Source organism: Ciconia boyciana, chromosome 2 (assembly GCF_034638445.1).
Source record: "Ciconia boyciana chromosome 2, ASM3463844v1, whole genome shotgun sequence".
In the NCBI taxonomy this organism is placed as follows: domain Eukaryota; kingdom Metazoa; phylum Chordata; class Aves; order Ciconiiformes; family Ciconiidae; genus Ciconia; species Ciconia boyciana.
Window position 1 is genome coordinate 80,307,567 of NC_132935.1, and position 19,121 is coordinate 80,326,687.

The 19,121-nt window shown below is 40.3% G+C and overlaps 1 protein-coding gene across 1 annotated transcript in view; it reads right to left on the bottom strand.

Annotated features, from left to right (window-relative positions):
• The window catches only part of CTNND2 (catenin delta 2), a 565,782-nt gene that overhangs the window by 40,136 nt on the left and 506,525 nt on the right, over window positions 1-19,121 (bottom strand). The gene's annotated exons all lie outside the window — the stretch shown is intronic.

Sequence of the window (19,121 nt, forward strand, 5' to 3'; positions counted from 1 at the left end):
ATTGCACCTGAAAGTCATGTAGTGCTTGTGAAAATAATACAAGAGCAGCTTCTGAGAATTTATATGTATGTATAGTATAAATGTAAATATATATAAATGTAGGGCAGGGTTAGCAACGGCACAGATATAGAACCAGCCTCACACCCATTGTAGAGGGTCACTATTATGGTAAAATGGCAGCTCAGTCCTTCACCGTGTCCTTCAGCTCAGTCCTTCAAGACAAGATCAGAGAGGGTGAGGGCCTGATGAAGTTGTTGCTGAGGTCAGTGAAACAACTCTGTATCACCTTCAGTGCAGCTGTACTAGGAATTTGCATACAGCAATCACCATGAGAGTGTATCATGCAGGATGAAAAGGACAGGAAAATTGGAAAAAATAAATATAATTAGTAATCTAATCTACATCACATTTTATGAATGAAATAATCAGGTATGACTATTGTATATAATATAATTTAATGAGATTTTTTGATAACTTAAAAAAGTTCTGATCAATTAGTATTTATGAGTACTTATTATAAATCTTATTTCTGAATTCATAAATTCAGTTGTGTGTGTCCATATTTGAAAGAAGAGGTAAGAGGAAAATCACAGCTTTTAACTATTGGATGCTAGATTATTTTTATTTCTCACAATTTTGCCTCCTGTGGTAGAAATACAGCCAGTCATTTGGAACAGAATATTCATAGTACAGATAAAAACTAAAATCTCCATACTGAATTGTTAAACTTAAAGGTTATCAAATAGATTTTGTGGTAATGTGAGATCTTAGAAACTACTCACTCTATATCATGTAAAAACATTCCTGATTATAAAAAGCATAACATTACCAACAAAATGTGTGCAGTAGGATTTGAATTTTACCAGTGTGCTGCAATACAAATACAAATCTTGTCCTCAAACATTTTTATTTCTTTGCACTTAATATTTAATTGGTCGTTTGTGTTATTAGCTTTTCAGCAATATTATTAATGTCAGATGTAGTACAGATGTTAACACCACTTTCTCTTTCAGAAATGGTTTGTTTGAGCAAACTGAAAATCTTTTTTTCCCCTACACATATACGAAACACCATTTAAGAACAGCCTGTATATCTGCATCTGTATGTTCTTTGTAACATGACCACATTAATAGTTGCTTATCACTTACAGTGATTACTTCAGTCTGTAGCATAGAGTAAATAAAGCTTATGTATCAAAAAAAAAAAAATCAACCATGATTTGCTGTAGCTTTTACTCTTCTAATGCAGTGTCCGCCTCAGGTCAGGAGTAAGTACAAGTAGATAAATCAGATCAGTGAGACACTCTGCTTTACTCTGTACACACATCCAGAACAGACCGATGTTCCTTTTTTCTTTCGTACCTCACTTAAAGTGCAATGGAGCGTCTCACTGTCTCAGTCCTCTGGTGGAACCAGATGACAGTGATCATTCTGTTAGCAGCCAAAGACTGTGTCCCATAGCTCTGGGTGTAAGGAAATCTGGATGGCTGCCCAAGCAGATTTGGAACTGGCACAGTATTCCAGGCAATAGTATTAATGCCAGTACACATGCCTAGACACGCAAGATGCTTCTTACAGTAAATAAAGGCTTTGGAGCTATCAGGAAAAGCTCAGTAGGAAAACTAAGATAAACACAATCAAGCACGGTATAAGCATTCTGGACATGTCAATGCTCAACAGTTCTAACATCTCTGCTGTGCACACACTTAAGTTAGGCATGAGAAGATCAAATCAGTATTAGATACTTCAAAACAGTAAACCAGGCTTTTTATAGATCATGTGTAGCAGTGGGACAGCACAGCATCCCTTATTCTGAGCGGCTGTAGTAATTCCACCTTAATAATACTATTCAATTCTTAATCAGTTGCATATTTAAACTAAGATATATTCTGGGTGGTTTTGGTTTTTTTTCCTAAGAATTGCATCAAATTTAACCTTTGGATAGAAAGTGCCAGAAGACTCACAGCGCACATTTTGTAGACCTAAAATCTAGTCAGTGCATTGCAGCTGTGGCAGCTGTGCAAGCTGGTGTCCAGTTTGGAGACCCCCCTGTCAGAACCTGTAAGGACAATGCCAGGCCCCTAGTCCTGCCAGGTGCTCCCCGTGAGGGAGCCAGGCTGCCTCCTGCCTGCCCTGTCCCCCAGGTGCAGCGAAAGCCAGAACTGCCACCTCCCACAGAGCTGCTCACGCAGGCAGGTAAAGCAGCTGACTGCACAGACAGGCATCGCCGGTCAAACTGTCCTTCCAGAGGTTCATGAGAAAAAGGTGGCACGCCAGCTGGAAGAACAGGGGAGTGGCTGGGCTATAGGGTTGATCTAAGCCACCGTTTACATGGTCTCAAAATCTATTAACAAGTGTAACTGTTAACATATTTTCTGTGGTTTTAGTACTTCGAACACTTTGTTAGCTATTTGAAAATATATTTGGGATGAGAAAAACCCCTGCCTTAGGCTTAAAAAATGTGTCATTAATTTAATTTAATTCAAAACATATGAACTTATATTGAAAAAGCAGTATGTTTGCTTTAATATAGAGTTAAGTCATGAAAGTCAAAAGTTAAGGACTATTCTTTGTACTGTAGAAAACATTTCACAGTAACTGGCTTGCATTCCTAAAATTATACATAGTTAATAAAGTACTGTGTTATATTCACAGAAAAAAATTCAGGCATCAGTTAACTTCTCTTAGTTATTTTCCTGCTGCTTTACAATAGGCATGAAGGAGAGAAGAGTCATGTTTTTTAGCATTAACTACAGAAGAAATCCTACTCTAGAGTGGTGTAAATGTTGAGTAATGGCAATGAAAACACAGCTACTGCTACATCAGCCCAACATGGCTGACAACACATGCGATCCGTGACTTTTGCATTAGTGTTTGTTACAATCTGCAGAGCGTTTGCACTTAGAATTACTTTTTTGACGTTTAGAACCTCTGCTGAAAGCAGACTGAAATGTATAATGGAAACTAGTCTTGTAATGTCAGCAAAGTTTTATCTAGCACTACCAGTAGGAAGGCTGGGGAATTCAACTTGCAGCTCAAGAAGTCTCCCTGAGCTGAGGAAGTGAGAACTGATGAGGGTCCTGGGAAGAGAGGAGGATGTGTGTGACAACGATATTAAAAATAAATAGCATTGTTAATTTTCGTTAGGGTTCATACAGAACTGCTTTGATCTACAAATAAATTGATTTTTTATTTGAGCAACATTACACGTTATAAGACCCAAAACTGATTTGACGCTTTTAAAGAGGATTTATGTAATACGATTAAAGAGAACCACCAGCTTGACAAGGAAAAAAGAAATCATATTTATTTGTTCCATTTCACTCATAAAGGAAGGCAGACAGACATTAAATAGCCATAATTTGGGGGCAGTGTCACAGGAAAGGGGTTGTCCTGTAGGTGTTTGGGACAGCATTTTTCTGACACTATATATTTTGAAGTTATTTTTCTAAGATAAGACTTTTATCACTGTTTTATATTGACAGCAGGATTCATCTATCACTGTACACTAGGTCTTTGACTGTAAGATGATAAGGTTTGCTAAACATTTCTTACTAAACATTTCAACAATGCAGATTTAACGTATTTTCCTTTGCATGATAAAGTCTCATTAGCACCATAGCACATGCCTCTGTTACTTAATTCAGGAAACTTTTTCCTTCATAGGAGCAAACTGACAGCTGTCCTAAGAAAGATTCTGCCTTCAGAGCAAAACCGTAGAGCAAACTACTCTTCTGGTAGATTTAACAGGAGCAAAATCATCACAGATAAGGTTCCACTTCTGGAGATATTTCCCTACTATTGCCTTGAGACAAATTCATGGCTGGTGTAACCCCATTGACTTCATTTCCATTTTCACTCATCTCTGAAAAATGACTTTGACACATTGGCACATTTATTAAATAGTTGTGGCATGGTTCCTAGTTTGAGAGAAAAAGACTAGGAAAATTACACTATTGAAAACACAAGAAACCTCAAACAGATATTAATTCAAACTAAGAACCCTGTCCTAGAGGTAGAGCTTGCTCTAATAAAAGTAATACATCACCTTCCCCCCCTCCTCAAAGATACCCATTAATTCACATTGTGTACCTAGATAATATAAAAATAGCAAAATGCCACCATATTTTGTTGTACTGATACAGATATCCTATTCCAGAACTACTGGTGTCTGTATGTCACAATATATGTGAATTTTGTTCTCTTGGTTCTAACACGTGCGCTCCACTTAAATTTCCAGATATACATGTTCTCATGCATTTTCATCATCCTTGTGTGTTTTTAAGACCATTCAACTTCAGCATTTCACAGCCTTTTTGGAAAGAATATTACTGGCAGAGCTTTTATTATTAGTTTCAATCACTATCTAATAAATGTGCCAAAACTGTCTATTTAATTCAGGTGGAACAAATTTTGATCTTGAGTCAGTGTATTTCAACTGATAGTCTAATAAATTAGAGTGTATTCATCACATGATAGCAGTGGCAGAAATACCACTTCTGTATTTGATAAAGAGTGAATTTGTGCACCATGCTTTCTCTTGTCAGATACTGCTTTTTTAGGGTGTAACTGATAATCACTATTGGTACTAGGGTAGCCCCCTAGGGTCCAGATGTCATTGTACCAGAGGAACCCCGTCCCTTCTCTGAACACTGGAAATCTTCAGGACACACTGAGATGCAAGAGTGGGGTGTAAGAGCCCACAAAAAAATGACTATGCTTAGTACAATATGTAGCAAACTCTGGACTCGGACTGCCTAGGCAGTAGAAGGCTTTTTGTAGGCATCAGAGAAGCAATGAATCCCATGTGACTTAAGAGGGTAAAGGTTTGTTAGTTTTCATAGGGAGATTTTCTTCTGCCACTGAAACACTTGAGTGGGAAAAACTACCCCAAATCTTAAAGGCAAAATATGTTAAGAAGTAAGAAATGCTGTCAGACTGGGTCTTAGAGCCAGACACATGTTGTTTTTTGTGGGACAGAGGAGGAAGCAAACCGAAGAAGATGAAACAGGGTAATGCCAGAGCTGTTGGGCCACCAGCAAAGTTAGCGGATGGAAGGAGACAAAGTTATATTTTTGAAAGCAAGAAAGGCTGTAGTACTGAGGTTGAGAGACACTTGTCCATGTGAGTAGATGATTACTCCTCAGACTTCAGAGAGCACCAGGAAAGGTGTAGGTGAGTCAAGAACAAGAAATAATCTACCTGACGTGGCAATGTTGGTTTATAAAGGAGGACCCCTATTTCAGAACACAGAGCAGTACAAACTGAAATAAGGGTCATTAGCCACCCCAAAGTTTAATGCCCTCTCACTCAGCACTGAATGACGTGACTGGCTCCAGACAGGCTTTCCACCATGACCACTGAGCCAGTGACTTTGCTATCTACCCCCATCCATAATACATAGTCTCTAGCATTGCGGACTACAGCCTACATTGCATGTGAAGGAACTATAAGTCACAACAGTTTGTATACAGCAACTCTCTCTTCCCTTTGCTTGGTGACTTCTGGTTTGACATGACTTAAGCTGTTGACAGGGCAGATTTATGCAACTCAAATGCAGTGGCTACTGTCAAACCCACATGGCCTGACCAGTGCTAGCTAATGGTCTGTGATGTTGCTCATCACAATAGATCAGTTTCAAGTTCGTAAGACCACTGTGCATGAAGTAGTATTGGATGAGGAAAATGGAAAAAACCCGAGCAGTAGGATTGAAAAGCATGCACCCAAAAAGTATGGGCTCCACCACTTTGAGCAAGTGTCAGAGAACAGAGGATTTTGGATCAGTTTGGGATTTTGGTGTAAAAGGAAAGCTAAAACCATTTTTTTAGGCATTTAGGGAGCAATTCATGTGTCTAAACATAGGGGGCTAACGCAGTTTCAAATGCCCTTAGATACCTGAGATGCCTGCACAAAGTTACTAGACCTATGGAAGATACACAGCCTTCTGGAAAAGCAGCTGAAGGCAAGGTAGGATGCCCTACGGTCTTTAATGTTTAGGCACCTGAATCTCACTCCCAGTGTTTGGCCAAAAATGTTTTTTAGGTACCCAAGTCCTTTTACTTCTTATGTTAGGCATGTGCACAAACATTTGTAATCTCTAGCACTTCAGAGTAAATGCATATGAAGACATTTCACTACATAATGTTAATTGACTACAGTACTGCAATTATCCCTATCCAAAAACCTATCATCTCAATTCAATCATTTGTAAGGGAATAAGCGATGAGTTAACTTAGACTGGTTTGAGTAAGCACCTCAAAACTCATGGGCTGGAGCCACTGCTTTAGCTGCTTCACATTAAGCCTAGCCTGCCAATTAAGTTGGGATAATGAGTGCTTTGAGCTAGAGAACAATGCCTGTTTTCACCTCCTTGCAGGTTTATTTGAGCTTAAATTTTAAGACTCTGTGGAGATAAATTATTTTGGAGAAGACAGAAAGAATAAAAAATGTTACACACACATGCCCTCCTGTGCCCCAAAGCACCGAGGTGCACTTTGCCGACAGCTGCTGAGACAGAACAAAAGATCGGGTGGAGGTCTCAGATTCCCTCTTCCCCTCAGAAAAATGATACATATTTTTCACTTTTCCACCACCTCTGATGACAGGCAGCAGGATTTCAAGATATAAGATTGGTATTCAGAATGGACCACGACAAAGAGGAACAATATCTTCCCTGATGCATTGTATGTGACATGCCATTCATTGGTTTTCTTTTTCTAAAATCTTTTTTATCAAGAATAAATTCAGCCATAGGTAGTGTAGCATATAAAGCCCTACAGGGAGCAGGAATAGTCATCTTTTACCGTTTCAGGGAAGAAACCCTCAAACTTTCATAGAGAGATGAAAGTATGTGAACCACCAATATCTGTGTTGGCAATGTCAATTGAGATTTGCTTGTAAAAGAATCAAATATCTAGAAGATTAACCAATATAGAAGCTTTTATCTTTTTAAAAAGATCAAAATTGCTGGTTCTCTATTTTGCAAGAGAAAGGTATGGCACAAGGAGAACTACGAATGACAAAGGGCACAGCCATACCAGGGGTGGAAGAGCAGTATGTATAGAAGCTAGTAGCACTGGACAAAGACAAAAGAGAAGTATTTTGGTATTTTTCACCCTGAACATGCCATGGGAAATGACAACTGGGTGCAATGCAATCACTGCTTTTCAGCAAATTGCCTTCTCAGATCCATGATCCTTCGTAGATTTTCTTTCCTGTAGCAGCATTTTAATCCAGCCACCTCTCTCCTTCAGTTTCTCTGCTTCCAGAAATGCAACTTTTCCATTTCATGTATTTCCTGCCTCCCTCCGGCTGATCATTTTTCTTGCTTTCAGCTCACCTTCTCAGGGCTGCCCCCTGTCCCCTCTATTACATGACTGATGTTTTTTCTTCCTTGAGCTGTACCCCCTCAGCCCTTTGGGTCTTAACCGCTAAGCTTTCATGTTCCTTCGCCATCTCTTGACTATCTGATATTTAAGCATATATCTCTGCATCTGCCCTGTCTGCCAAGTTTTTCCATTCTCTCCTCACATTGGTTTAAACACCTTCAGTTTGATGCTCAGTTAGATCCTGTTTTTGTCACACCCCTGCATGCCCATGACGCTCCCCAGGCTCCTGCTCTTTAATGTTCTGATCCTGTTGTGGTTTAATCCCAGCTGGCGACTAAGCCCCACACAGCTGCTCGCTCACCCCCCCTCCGGTGGGATGGGGGAGAGAACCGGAAGAGCAAAAGTGAGAAAACTCGTGGGTTGAGATAAAGACAGTTTAATAGGGAAAGCAAAAGCTGCACACACAAGCAAAGCAAAACAAGGAATTGATTCACTACTTCCCATGGGCAGGCAGGTGTTCAGCCATCCCCAGGAAAGCAGGGCTCCATCACGCATAACGGTTACTTGGGAAGACAAACGCCATCACTCCAAACGTCCCCCCTTCCTTCCTCTTCCCCAGCTTTATATACTGAGCATGACGCCATATGGTATGGAATAGCCCTGTGGTCAGTTGGGGTCAGCTGTCCCAGCTGTGTCCCCTCCCAACTTCTTGTGCACCTGGCAGAGCATGGGAAGCTGAAAAGTCCTTCATTTAGTATAAGCACTATAAAAAGAAATTTTAGCTAGCTTACAAGCATAGATTTTAGACTTGAAAACACTGGTGTATTTAAAAGCTATTGCTTTTATACTACTCTTGTTGTCTCTCTTATATATCTCAATTCCATAGACAGCGATCTATTTAATCTACTGTTACTCCTAATACTGATTTCACTCCTCTCTCAATGGAATACCTTCATATTCTGCATTTCTCTCACACAGCAAGACTGCAGATATTCAGGCTTTCTATTAGCAGTTGTCTTAAGACCTAGAGATTAAAGAACTTCCAGGGCTCTTTAGCTGGCCATAAACTGCTAATTCATACAGCATATCTGTCCCAACACGTGCTTTAAAAGCTAGATCTACGTCTACACTTTGCATGCAGAAGCACTTCAGCTGGCTCCATCGGAGCTAATGCCAAAACTAGAGCAGCGTATTGAGACCCCGCTGTGCATCTCTGCCTCTTTCATCTGACTTAGTTGCCAAAATTGCTGTCTTTTTGGCAATTGCCATGGGATGCATGCTGCCACAGAAAAGTGGATTTCTGGAGAAACTAGCTCTCCTTTGGGGAAGTAGATGTTTCCAGCAGAATAGCCAGAAAACTAGTACAGAAATGGATTTATGGGTACCATGGCCAAATAGAGTTTCTGTTTCTTAACAGCACCTCTCACCTAGCATAGTGGATGGCTTCTATTTTGAGTGTTAATCCATGTATCAGCTGAGCAATCTCTATCCCTTCTCATGCTGGAGAGGCAACCTGACCATCAAAACACAGGCAGCCCAACTCGGTGCATTCTTTGACTTGCAACCTGGTTTTGGAAGATGAATTTGGGAAGAGGTGTAAGCGTAAATTGTTGACTATCTCACCCACACTGGGACTATAAAACCGAGTCAATTCAAGTACAGCTTGACCTGCCTCATTATCTGTTGACCTGATATGCCAAACAACTACTGGGTCCACAGGAGGAGAAAAATCTCCACCAATAAGCTTCTATTTGTCACCCTCAGCAGCAAAGGAAGCAGCATTTTTTAAGGTAAACTGTCACAAACCCACAGATATTGCTGCTCTTATGGTGTTCCCCTCTCCTGGCCAGAAAAAAGCATTTGGGCTGGTGGCTTTGGCTGTCTCCCTTGCCGTCTTAGCTTTGGTAGGTTGGCTGGGAACAAAAATGACAGACCCAGGCTTTATTGTTCTTGGATCCAAGGAATTTGATCTTGCATGCTTGGGTTTTATATCCAGAATGGATGGAGTCCATGTGGGCAATCACTCAAATAATTTCCTTTTAAATTCATTTTGTTTACATTTCCTGCCAGGTATACAAACTAGAAAAAGCACGGAAAGGAGTTGTTAGCCTACCTATTGACCCAGGTAGTGCAAATATATCTAATTAATCAACTCCTTTACACACCAACAGATTTATTTCTTGTTGAGACTGCACTGTCATCTTTCCTTTCATCTTTCCACTTGCCCAAGGTAAAAAAGATTCTGCAAAGGGAAGTCATTACTCAGTTTAATTGCTGCAGGCTAAGTTTTCTGATTACTGGAGCTGGTTTTAGTCCCTTGCTATCCTCTTCCCTGCTCCCTGCAGAGAATAGAGCTTTTGGAAGGCTGAATTTTAAAAAATATAGTCGTTTAATCAATGTTATGATTAATCAGTGTTTCTAAAGTGCTTTGAAGAGGAAAAGTGCTATATGAGGGTTGAGTGGAATTTTAGTTTTATCTGTATTATTTTCTGAGATAGGATAATATTTTGTTAATAGTCTGATTCAAGGGACTTTAAATTAGGCCATAATGAAGAAATAAGAATGTAATCTATTTTTGGAGAAATAAGTTTAGGCTTCAAGATCTATGCCCTGATCAAACACCCACTGAAATTAATGAGCCTGTCTACCAATGTCAGAAGGTATTAAATTGGATTCATAAAGAAGTAGCTTTTCTACTTTGGTTTTCACTTTGTGTCCAAAACAGAACAAGATTCTGACACGAAACTGATGTAGCCAGAGTGAATTGCAACTAGACATTATCCTGCTTCAACTGTCCATCAAGCAATTGCTATTTATTTGCTACTATTTTTCTTCTTCTTCACTTGTGCTATATTGCCTGAAACTAATGAACAAATTTGTTCCCATTGTATGGTCTGAAAGACTGATTATTTTTGCATGCTTTTATACACAGTTACGACAATATCATGGTGAAATGTATAAAAATTCTTATGTTTGGAGATGTACATTAAAATATTAAGAGAAATAAAACCAAAATGGATCCTCATGATACATTCTGTTATTAAACATTAAATAAGATGCATAGATGTAAATGTGTTAGCTCAATAAATATAAATCTTGGTAAAGTGATAGCATCTTTTGAAAAAAACTTTTCCAACAAATATCAAAACCACTCCAGGTCATTCTGCAATGTTCAAATATTCCTTAATTACTGCAATGTTCAAACATTTCTTAACTCATCACCATGAAAACTCTACATGGAGCAGTTAAGATAATTAATCTGTGCATGATGGCAAAACAACAATACTGAGGATACATATCAGTATTTCATATTGCTTTATTGTGCACCATGCAATAAAATAATTTATATTTAATAACAAAATCCTGGTTAGTATCTAAGGCTCAGTAAAACCATACACTAAGTTCACAGATGTCAATGTTTGGGAGAAGGACAGAAGGGAAAAGAAAAAGAACAAGTAAAAGAATAGCAACAGAAAAAGTGGTAACTGTTTAAAAAATATTTTTAAAAGCTTTAAAGACAATTCATCCATGAAAAGGTAAGAGTATAATACAGTATTCGCTTTTTTTTCTGCAATTTGGAATTGTTAGCAAAGACCTCATGAAGACAGTGTCTGTCTGTTGAACTGCTAATGCATCAGTCTAAGTAAAACAGACCATATAAAGGCCTGCTGTAGTAACGAAGTCGTAAGTACCTTTATTAAAAATGGGGTCTCTCACACTGGCCATGCAGAAAATGGACAGATAGTCAGTTTTACTAGGTATTTTTAGAGGTCCATTCATTTTGCAGATAATACTAATGTTCTGACTCAGTTTAATGCCTGTTCTTGACAAAGTGCTTTGTGCTCTTAGCAACGTAGTCATGGGAAAAGAGCAAATGATATCGTAGTTTTAATTCACCTGAAGCTACTACAATTTAAGGCCTGAATACAGTAGGTACAAGCAAGGATATAGTGCAGAGTTAAAATAAGCTTTGTGTTCTCATGGGAAGGGCAAAAATGCATCCCATAACCTTCCTTAACTAATGTATATTATATTATTTTCTGTTTTGACTACAACATGACTAGTTGTTATATTTCTCATTAAAAAACTTCCTCAGCTCTTCTTAGTTGCACAGCTCATTACTAGCTGTGTTTAAAGAAACTATGACAAATGAATCCTAGTCCTGACTCCTCCATCAGAGTACAGATCTACTAGAGCACAGTTCTGTTTGTGCTTCTTCAGGAGGTGGGAGTCAAAGGGTTCACAATGTGACTCCTTTTTGGGTTGTGCTACTGCTGTTCCTTCCAAGGTAACAGTTCCAGGTGGCATCTTCAGGCTAGTAGCTGATGAACTCTTTTCTCTAGCGGCCCCCAAAGAAACCTTGCCTCCAGACATCCATTTGAGCCTGCTCAGTGTCACTAAATTATTGCTTTTTTAACCTGAGTCACAGCTGCTCACCTACATCTGAGTAACACACAGAGTGAGGATTCTCAGGACTGTGCACTCACTGAATTTCCTTCTCTTTACCTCCCTGGGGATGTAATTGCCCACATGGCAAGAGTCACAGAGTCCACACATTAGACTTGATACACTAGACTTGATCTCTTTCTTGGATATCAAGTTGGACAGAGGAGATCTGCCTAAGGCAAAGCCCATAACCTCTTAGATCCTTCAAGTTCATCTCTCTCAGACCTCTGCAATGTTGGCTGATCTCTGCCACTCCCAAAAAGAGGGGAATTGGTCAAGTCTTCCAAAATTCTTCTCCTCTCTCCAGACTTGGGGAAAAGAAGAACCTGCCAGAGACCATATGGCTCCCTGGCTCCACGTGCCTTACCCTAAATGATCAGAGTGCTCTGAAAGACTAGGGTGGAGTCGGAGTGAAAATTTTACATGTACTCAGCAGCCTTGCTACTTCCTGCAACATGGCAGAAACTACACTCTGCATTGCAGGGGAAGGATGGGAGATCAGGTTTGAAGTGCTAGAATAGACTTAACAACAATGAAAAAGCAAAGCAGAAAAATAAATGCTCTCAGTCAAACAGAACAGGCGAGAGGTCAGATACAATGCTGACCTCCTAACCACAGGAGATTCAGAGGGCAATATTCCCAAAGGTAAACTATTTCATGATAGACTGCTCCATGGCAAATGATAAATTAAATTTGCAGAATATCACGTTCCCTTTGTGAAAGCAACCATTGTTGTCATTGTCACCTTGAAAAATTTTGCACATAAATATATGACTTTGCATATACTCATGCTAATAGTATGCATTTTCCTCTAATTAAAATTAGCACTGATTATTTGCTAGAAAAATCCTGAGTTATGAAATCCAAATAATGTATAACACATACCACTTTAAGAGCACCCTCAGTAGTACACAATCTAAGAGATCCTTTAACTTTTCTCCCGAGAGGAGAAAGTAATGAGGCAATTTATTTTCCTCATGTTGCACATTAGATCTACCGAACAGCAAGTGAACTCTGAACACAACCACTGCACATTCTTTTGGTACACAGAGCTGAATTACTGCCTTATGCTGCAAAAACTGTAAATGTGGACTGGAAGCTTTTTTCTCTTTCTCAGGATTGTAGAGGACTTCTCAGGATTTTGAGAAGAAAAGGAAATTCAGAGCCTGTATCTTGAATAAAATGCAAGGACAGTCGTAAACTAACAGGGTCATTCACTGATTAATTAAAAGACTAAGTTCCTTATGTTAGAAAGACTAGCCCACCTCTGCTCCTGTTCCCCAAAGGGCTAAGTGTATAAAACTGAGGTGCAACCATGCATGAATGAGGTGCCTAGCTTAGTCATGCTTGACTGTGGACCTTGATAATTCTGGTAGCAAAAATGAAACAAAAAATGATGCAAATAATTTCCTTATAAATCACAGGACACTTGAGGTTGCCAGGATCCTCTGGAGATTATCTAGTCCAACCCCTCTGCTCAAAGTAGGGTCAGCTTGGTGTTTTCTTATATTCAGATAGAATTTCCTGTATTTCAATTTGTGCCCATGACCCCTTGTCCTGACACTGTGCATCACCAAGAAGAGTCTGGCTGTGTCCTCTTTACACCCTCCCATCTGGCATTTAGACACACGAATAAGATCCCCCTGAATCTCCTCTTCTCTAGGCTGAACAGTCCCTGCTCCTCACAGGAGAGATGCTCCAGGCCCATAATCATCCTTGAGGCCCTTCACTGGACTTTCTCCCATATGCCTATGTTTCTCTTGTACTGGGGAGCCCAGAAGTGGACCCAGTACTCCAGCTGTAGGCTCACCAGCGCGGAGTAGTCTGGAATGATCACCTCCATCAACCTGCTGGTAACACTCCTAATGCAGCCCAGGAGGCTGTTGACTCATGGATTTGTAAAGATTTTTATTGGCAATTAAAGTGATGGCAATGTAGTCAGTACAGTGAATGTGAGACCACATTTTTTGGGCCCTTATGCTAACTCTGGCCACTAACCCAACCCCTAACCCCTACCCCAGCACCCTCCTCTAATCCTTAACACCAAGCCCTATTGCAAAGCCAAAGACCAAAACCCTAGTCCTTTACCTTATCCCCACCCTAAGCCCTTGCCCTGGTCACTAGCCTTAAATTGCTGTCCCTAACCCCAACCCTAGCCCTCACTGCTACTCCCAACTCAGCCCGCAACCTACATCCTAACTGCTTACCACAAACCCTTCGCAGAACCCCCAACCCTCACCCAAAGCCCTTCTCTAACTCCAAGCCTAACCCCTCTCCCTGAAAGATGAGCTCAACACCCTTGCCCTAACCCTGTGCAGATGCTCAAAACCTAAGCTCAACCCCTCCATCTTGGCCCTGCACGTTCACCCCCTCTCCTGACTCCAGCTCTCAGGCGCCTGTGCCCAGGAGGCAGGAGGCGGGCAGAGGCCCGGGGGTAGAGCTGGGCCACTGAGGCAGAGACGGGGGAGACAGCCCAGAGCTGTGGTGTCAGCTGTGAGGACAGCTGTGCTGGCAGAAGCTGATTGGCCAGGACAGCAGGCAGGCATTGGTTAGGTGGAAGCTGATTGGCCAGGACAGCAGGCACGCATTTGTGAGGTGGAAGCTGATTGGCTAGGGTAGCAGGCCAGCATTGTAAGGTGCTGGAGTAGCTTCACAGGCAGCCAGGGGCAGGGTGGAAGAGAGGCAGGCCAGGGCAGGGCAGGGCAGGGGGACGTGGCACGGGCTTAGGATTTGGGGGGTCCTTGTGCTTCACCACTTGAGTAGGCAGGACCTGGAGGCTGGCACGTGAGGGCATGAAGGGTGTGAGAGAGCTGGGCCAACAAGGAAGGGTGAGTCTGTGGCTGTAAGGGGGATCCAGGTGATGGGACATCGATTGTGAGACCACATCTGTTAAGCCCTTACCCTAACTCTGACCGCTAACCCTAAGCCTGACTCCTAACTCCTACCCCCACCCCCAAACTCTAATCCCTGACCCCAATATCACAAAAACAAAGTCCGAGCCCCTAACAAAAAACCAATAATGAATAACCTGGTAAAAGAAGAAAATCAATTGCCACAAGAAATATTTATAATTGTCAAGACAGAAACCTCAATTTTTTGGCATGATCTTGCTCTCATAAAGCTGAGCAGGAGCAGTGAGGTAAGGCTTCATTTATCACTGTCTCAAGCAAACATTAGTCTTCACTATGTGAGAAAATTAAAGATTTTGCTCCCGTTAGCCATGGTGTTTCTGCAGCACAAGCTGGTTCCCAGCTTATTTGACGTAGCAGAAACACCCAATTAAAATTTCTGCCTATGAATCAAATCCAGTGGAAAGCAGCTGGAGCATAGTGATGGATCTGATGCAATGCACTAGCAAATGGCACTGGTCCTCCCTTTGACAATTATGCTAACTACTCTTTTTAAATGGCATCACTAAACTCAATGGATCTTAAATATCATAGCCCTACTCTTCAAAAAAATTCCACTCAGATAAATGAAACTTTTGTGAAAAAAATGAAGGAAGGAGAGAGAATATTAGTATTGGCATACCACCTTTCGAGTGAGATGCAGTTAGCAATATTGTGCAGCCACGCATTCCTTTAAACATGAACTCCTTATCTAATATAATCAGCAATACAAAAATATTTGCAGTCATGTTGTATGAAATTTATAGCAGGCAAACCACACTGAAAAGATTCTTTAAAAATCATTAATATAAAGCACACTCTTACCAATTATGTGATATTCTACTGGATATTTCTTAGCTTCCAGATTTATTGACATGCATATTCTTATCTTTGAAAATGTCTGAAATATATCCTCAGTACATATTTACTTCAAATATTAAAAGTAAACATCTTGGAGAATATCTTGGAACCTGGCCCACTTCTGAGCTAGGAAATCCTCTTCTGAAAACAAATTAAAGTAGATAAATCTGTCATTTATGTTCAAGTTCTCTTTGTCCTGGAATTATTTTTCTTTTCAGAGACTGAGTCACATAATGCTCACCTTATAATTCATAGAAGTATTTGGGTTTAGATACACATGAAATGTTTATATTAATATCAAGTAAATTTCATAATTACATCTAGAATCAGGATAACTGAGGTTGGAAAGGACATCTGGAGTTTGTCTAGTTCAACCTCCCTGCCTAAAGCAAATGCAAAACCAACGCAATGCAAAAACATCACAACAGACAACTGCATATCAATAGGAGAAGACTGTTTAAAAAATACATGTATTATATCTGATATAGTTGACATAATACACTGGATGGCACATACAGTCCCTTTGCTGCTCTCCTGCTAAAAAGGCTACTATTCATAATGAAATAAATATTTAAATACGATGAATGTGTCTCTTCATGCATGCACGCGCATGTTTAGTCTCTTCTCCCACTACAATTTTTAAACAGAATTTTGCCTACATAAAGACCACAATGGACTGCATTCTTTCTGATATGAATATGTTCTGGGAGATGAAGGCAGCAAGAGTGCCTAAGTGGAAAGTTTAGCTAATACAGAGCAGAAAATATGTATTTATTGATAGAACAGGAATGGAAATTAAGATGGTTTCTGTGTATTGGTACATGCACATACTACTACGCAGCTGCAGGTACCTTTAAAACCCCAATCTTTCTTCAATAGAAACCACTAGTACATTAAGATTTTAAATTAATCTGTGTTTTAGCTATCTCAAAAAACTATGCTTCTTTTCTTTTGCCATGGCAGTTGAAACTTGATGCTACTTTTCAAGCATTTTGTTATTTGGGAGAAAAGTGGGCATAAGAGTATGTCCCTGGAAGGAATGCACTGCTAGAACAGCTGCAGTTTACTCTCATGATGTTAGCCTTTATCCTTGCAGACATGCAGCCTGCAGAAATGAAGAACAATACAGAAAGAACTCAGAAATGAAGAGCAGACTATTCAAAATCATGAGAGCAGTAATATGGGGTCCCTTACAAGGTTTCAAGACAAGGGGGGTTTTTTTTGGAACCTATTGGTACTTTGCACCTATTAAAATGCAAATGCAGCAATATGGTACATTTGTGCATTTTGTGGTTAAAAGAAAATACTCTGTTGCAGAAGGTCTCATGGAGGAAAGCTTGTGGATCTCACTTGTTTTGACGTAAGTAAAGCCTACAAGAGTAGTCTCATGTAACACTCTCATGAGAAAGCTAACAGGACCTGCTGCAAATAGGATGAAAAATGTTTGGATGGTGCTACTCAGAATGGTTACCAATGGATCATCATTGAAATAGAAGCATGTATCAAATGAATTCTATAGAAAATGTGTGAAGTGAGTTCTGTAGACAATCTTCTATCCTGGTTCTATATCTATCCAGTCTCACAGTCAGTGGTATGGATGCTGGAAGAGAGAAGGACAGGGGCTGAAAAATGTTTGAGGACTGGTTTAGAATTCAGTTATCTTGATTTAGAAAGATGGAATTCATTAAAGGCAAATGGATAATATTATACACAGGCAGGAGATGATTATCTGCAGAAATACAGAATGAAGAACAACCTACTGAGTAATAATTCTGCAGAAAAGGATCAGGAAGCCCAAGAGGATCACGAGATAGGCATGTGTTACAAGATGGGTTGCTACGAGAAAGACAGCTATACACGAGTATATTAACAATTATTCCTGGCAGAACGTATAGATAATACGTTCCTCTGTGCAAAGCCTATGGAGGAATACCACAACTAGTCTGAATGCTGAACTTCAGGAAAGATAGGGACCAACTAGAAAGAGTCCAAATGAAAGTAACACGAATAGCTAGGAAGACAGACCAAACAGACTGCTGCTATCTCAACTTCAATGATATATTCAACTACTAACTATACCTCTTCAATCTGCAAACAAAGTATAATGCTGTCTTCTTTGTGGTACTGTACTGCAGTTGCATCATTCTTACTGATTGTCTTAATGAATGACTAGCTATATGGCAGAGAAGGCTTCTATCGGATGCTGCAGATCATCGAGACAAGACAGAAAAAGCAGGGTCCCTGAACATATGGACCCATTGCACGTTCAGGATGAGGACTTCATATGGCCTACTTACAGAACTGGAACAAAGACAATTGCGAGTCAAGTGTCCAAAACCAGAAGATTTAAAAAAAAAGGCTCAGCTGGTATTTTTTGTGGTTTCTGAATTTACACTTGCAAGCTTCTCTTTCTGGCCTTAAAATAGAGTGGTTCAGTTTATATGTAAGATCCATCTCCGCTTCACATTATTTACTCAGTCAGCTAACTTAATCTTGGTAAGTAGTCAGTGAGTACTGAAACAGTTTGCTCCAACAGGATAGCTTGGATCCCCAGGAAGAGACTTGTTCTGCCAGGTTTTGGGGTCACAATGTGGCAGACACAGCTCCACTGGCTTCGGGAATTTTAGTCCACGAGGCTCACACATTACCAAGGGGCTAAGAAGCGTTTCACCTTTCTCTTTGTCCAAAGGTGGAAGTACACTGTTGCCTCTGCAGACTTTGAAATAGATTTCTTGCTCTATTCCCTCTGGAATGGCTCCTTGTGGTATAATAATACTAACTCTAGGCTCTATGGCGCTCAATACACCACCATTGCTGTTAAATACACCTCTTGCGCTGGCTATAACCATGTGCCTGTCGTCCTTTTCCTCATCCTTGAGTGCTGAAAGGCTTACAGGAATGGCTTTAGACACAGCATTAACATTATTTCGTTGATAGGTTTGTTGACAGTGAAGGTATCCATTCCACTGTCAAACTCAGGAGGCTGTGATGAGCTGTGTGCTTTCAAAATTGGTTCAGGAGAATTTGGAGATTTTGATGGCAACTCTGGTTTATGTTGAGCTTCATTTGAAAGAGATTATGGTTGAGTTTAGGACTTTCAAACTTGCACTCAAAGGGCCTTGCAGCACTAGTGTAAGGTTTTTGTTGTAAAGCGGTTGTAAGGAGTGACTGTTTTCTGAATCTGTTCAGTTCCTTTAACAGGGCCTTTGTCAGGGAAGCTTTTCTGAGGATAAGAAGTGGACTGCACAGTGTCCTCTCTAGAGGATCTGAAAATTGCTGGCTTATTCTGAGTTGGAGGAGGGTCAGACACAGAATTAACTTCAGAAAGTGCAGGCTTGTGATGTGCTGAGAGATAGGACAGGACTATTAATTGACTGAGGTTGTGTATACTGTACTGAAGGAGCAAGAGGTGGAGTTGTAACTTAAGGGATTGGCTCATAGTGCTTTTCACCGACTGGCCTAGCCATTGATTCAGCATTAGTTGGTTTCCCCTTAGAATAACTGGTGAAATTCAGCTGATTCTGCAAATGCATTGGTTTAGTGGGCTCAGAACAATGGCTGGCAGGAACCTGCGCAGACAGCTTATTTTCAGAACTTCT